Source organism: Notothenia coriiceps, unplaced genomic scaffold, assembly GCF_000735185.1.
Source record: "Notothenia coriiceps isolate Sejong01 unplaced genomic scaffold, NC01 NC01_scaffold00006571, whole genome shotgun sequence".
Lineage (NCBI taxonomy): Eukaryota > Metazoa > Chordata > Actinopteri > Perciformes > Nototheniidae > Notothenia > Notothenia coriiceps.
Genome location: NW_011339272.1, coordinates 1 through 4,442, shown reverse-complemented (window position 1 = coordinate 4,442; position 4,442 = coordinate 1). Strand labels below are relative to the sequence as shown.

Below are 4,442 nucleotides of genomic sequence, written 5' to 3'. Positions count from 1 at the left end.
GTAGTTAGGCACGCTAACGCTAGCCTATATAAATATGACGCTCTATGTATCAAAACAAAACAAAACTTACCTTCTTATATCATATATATTAAATCCTTATCCTCAGACCAGTGCTTTTGAGGAATTTGAAGATCAGCTTGTTTGCTTAATTTCTTGATTTACTTTCGTATATTGACTTGAAATCCATGTCCTTGATGTTATGTTGTTCCAGTGCAGTTTTCAGAATGAGTCTTTGTCTGTTATAATCCGGGCAGCTAAAAAATACATGATGTATTGTCTCTGGTTGTTGGCAACCATCACAATTGCCATTTGGATGTTTTCCAATCAGATGCAGTGATGAGTTTAGTCCTGAGTGTCCCAGTTTTATCCTGCTGTTAATGCTCTGTTCTCTTCTACTACTCCCCCAAGTGCTTCCCGTTCCTACTTCCCTTTGTATCTGGTATAAATGTCTTCCTTTAGTGTTACTGTCCCATAGTTTTTGCTATTGTTGCTTGATAACAACTTTTGTAACATATTTGACTTCTGCTCTACTGATGGGTACCATAATATCAATCTGGTTTGCTTTCAAACCAAATTTTGCCAGTTGATCCACTACCTCATTCCCTCTAATACCCACATGCGCTGGAACCAACACAAATTGAGCAACAATTCCCAGATGAACTAACCTAAACATGATGTGTAAAATATCCTGACGACATTCTAAAGAGAAGTTGTTTATACTCTCCAGAGCTGCGCTGGAGTCAGAGCAAAAGTCACATTGACTGTATTTCCTCTACCCACTGAAGTGCTAGTGAGATAGCCATCATCTCTACTGTATATACTGCGATGTGATCACTCGTTCGCTTTCCCACTTTGACCTTTAATTCAGGAACATAAAATGCACAACTAGTTTGACAATTTTCTGGATTTTTGGATCCATCAGTAAATATTTGTATAAACTGCCCATATTGTTCATGTAGAACAGTGTTCACATAAGCCTGCACATTGATTTGACTTTTCATTGAATGTAACCGTTTCAATAAGGATAAATCTACTACAGGTTGAGGTAGCAAACATGGTGCAACAGCCGATAACAACACCGTCGGACTAATATTCCATTCTTTAACTTTGAATTCGTTACATAATTCCGAAACACAAAAACGTTCTTTTTTAATTTTGTTACTTTCCCAACTTGTTTTTACAGTTTGTTTAGTAGGGTGAGTATCTTTATGGCCCTGTAGATTTGCCCAGTAATTACAGTGTTTCCCCTAGGATGGAGTCATAGCAGCGGTGTAAAAAATAGTTGTTCTACCATCTGAGAGAGCCCCAGGTCACATGCTGCAGGACCTGCTGGTCTGCTGCTAGCAATGACACACACACACACACACACACACACACACACACACCAACCACTCTCGGGACCCCCTGGTAGTCACACAGCTCCATAATATAACTGGCAAAAATGTAAGAATTTCATGCATCGGCCTACAGTGGGAAAATGGTTGAATCTGGTGGAATAGAGTAGACATATCAAATATCACTACTTTTCTTCTAAATTAAATGCTGACATTATAAAATGCATGGTTTTATACTGCAAAGGCAGTGAGATCAAAAAATGTGGTTTGAATGGAAGTCAATGGCATTTTTGGCCACAAAGGTGTCCAGAGGTAGTATCTGACACTACGTAAAAAATAATAATGCAGTCAAATCAATTTTGTTGCTCATCTTTGACATATCCAAGACTCTAACCACCAAAGTTCCATCCCCCTACTACTATAATTATTATATGGACATTTCTTTCATTTTTTATGTTTTTTTATCATAAATAATGAGATAATTCAAATAATGAAACAGGCATTTAAAGGGTTAAAATCCAGAAAATGGTTGAATGTTTGTTAGTTTTGAGTGCGTTAGAAGTTGTTTAAGTGATTAAAGAAAAGAAAAGTAGAAAAAAATATTGATGTATCATGATTAAATAGCATTTGTTTGGGGCGTGTACATTTTTGCCACGAAGGTGTCGAAAGGATGAACATTCCAGGAGGGCACAAGGGTTAAACCAAAACATAAATTCAGTACAAACCAGCCTTCCACCAAACTCCCTCTTTCCTCATCTGTTGCCCGATGTTTCACTGGAAAAATATTAATAGATAAGAATCAAAGTTTAACTGTTGAAGGTTTCCTGTTGTCCCGTACAAAACTCTATCCCTTTCTCTGTCCCTTCTTCTATTTCATGCTAATGATGCACCTTCTTCTTCTTCTTCTTCTTCTAGGTCTGCCTCACCACATCTAACTACTTGTTTGATTTGAAAACCCATATTCACTCACATGGACATGTACAGGTGGGCATTCAACTTTAGGAACAACTTCACCTGGTTGATTCTCATTCTGTACCATTAACCAATACTAACTAGGAGATAATGCAGTTTTCGTGTTGGCTAAAAAAAAAGTCTGTTTTGTGTCAGCTCTCTGTGTGTGTGTGTGTGTGTGTGTGTGTGTGTGTGTGTGTGTGTGTGTGTGTGTGTGTGTGTGTGTGTGTGTGTGTGTGTGTGTGTGTGTGTGTGTGTGTGTGTGTGTGTGTGTGTGTGTGTGGGGTCATACAGAGATCAATCTGCATGGTTAGTGTGTATTTAAGAGCGATGGGGGAGGGGTTAGAGGCTGTGAGTAAGACTGTTAAGATTGAATTATGTGAGTCACAAATTGTAAAACTTTAAGGATGGGGGAGGATGCATTTTGGTCATTTTTTCTTACGTGGGGGATGGGATTTACTCTCAAATCTTCTACTGGTCCACATGCACCGTTCCACTTCTGATGGCATATGCAGAGGGAATTTAAATGATCATTGTTTTGCTTATACTGCATTAAAGCTGACAAGCATATGAGCATTTTACCATAATAATTTCCACAACACAAGAAAGGGCAAAGAGTGCAAACACCCTTAAAAGTGTTTATCTGTCTCATGAACAGCATTAATATGTGGGTCCTATTTTTTTGATTTTTGTTACTGCAGTTTTCCATATTCCTGTTTCTATCTGCTTTTATAAACCTCTGCATGTTTCTTTGTTCTTTACCAACAGACAATGATTGATGTCTTCCAGCAAGGTATTTCCTTTTTCTTTTGTTGGGAAAACCTATGTTCTGAGTGCACGTCTTGTGTGCGGTCTTGTAAAAATGCAGAACAAAAAGTAATGATTTTTGTTTGGAAATGAGACTTGAGTTTGAGCTTGCATGGGATCGTTGTAATGCTAAAGCTTGGAAAACTGGACAAACTAGCTGAATAATAAAAGCAAACGATATAAGGTTGGCATCTATTGATACAAGATACTACTTAGTCAATCTTAAATGTGAATTTATTTTAGCATTAGCTTTATTTCCAGTATACTGTTTTGCTGTTCATTTGATAATTTATCAGCAGTCCAGTAAAAGTTATTTGAAAATCTGCAGCGAAGTCTGGACGCAGTGGAAACAAAATGGCACTTAATGGTTTTTGTATCAGCATTTTTGTTGTTGTTTATATCTTAGTGTTTTATTGCACGTATGGTAATTTGCTTTGGATAAAAGATAAACTAAATGAAATGTAATGAAAAAATGTAAAGTTTTAAGTTACAAAAGAGTTGAGGTCTCCTGTAAATTATTCTTGGGGTTAGGTTAAAATTAGCTTAAAGAAACAATAATGTAACGGTTTACTAACTTAGCCAATTAGATATGCAATGCACTGCCCCCAGGTCAAATGGCTGTTAAGGGGTCCCTTTTCTTGTAAGCTGCTTTCGAGAATGTGTCGCTCAGATTTTCTGTCCAGTAGATTGACCTTTTTTTTCTTGTTAATTTCTTTTTAGATATGTTCAAGGGTCATGGTAAGCCTTTTTTTCTTTCTTCCTTTTTGTAAATAAATTGTGTAAGCATACTGAAACCTTGAGCTGATTATGTTTTATTGACTTGGTAAAAATAACGTAAAACACACAGATTTATTAAAACATTTCAATGTCACTGCCAATTAACTTCAATCTATTTATTTTACTTTTTGAATTTAAGTAATGTTGGCTTTCATAAAAATCTAAAGTCTAATCCTCTTTTCTTCCATTGTAATGTTTACTCTACAGGCATCTTTCCCTGCATTGAGTTGATCAAGTCGCGAGTCAGACGTGAAATCCCATGGCCCATCATAGGTCAGTAAAGTATCTCTAAGTTGGTTTGTAATTACATTTTTAAGCAGGAACGACCTGCCCCCCCCCATGTCAAATTCTCGCCCACTTTTCAAGATTTTAAGTCCCGCCTAAAGACCCACCTCTTTTCCCTCAGTCTGAGCTATGCACTACCTACTTGTATGCTTTTATTGTGTATCCATAGCCTTTATGTGCCTTGTATTTATTCTCATGTGTGCCTTTTATCTATTCTTATGTGTGCCTTTTATCTATTCTTGTAATATTATATTTTATTATAATGTTATGTTCATTGTGAAGCACTTT

The 4,442-nt window shown here is 36.8% G+C and overlaps 1 long non-coding RNA gene across 1 annotated transcript; it reads left to right on the top strand.

The window, feature by feature from the left end:
- The first annotated feature begins 2,247 nt into the window (after positions 1–2,247).
- On the top strand, positions 2,248–4,164 carry LOC104943690 (uncharacterized). The gene is made up of 4 exons (XR_798136.1): positions 2,248–2,318; positions 3,054–3,078; positions 3,813–3,830; positions 4,077–4,164. It is a non-coding gene; the product is annotated as an uncharacterized lncRNA (long non-coding RNA).
- The last annotated feature ends 278 nt before the right edge of the window (positions 4,165–4,442 follow it).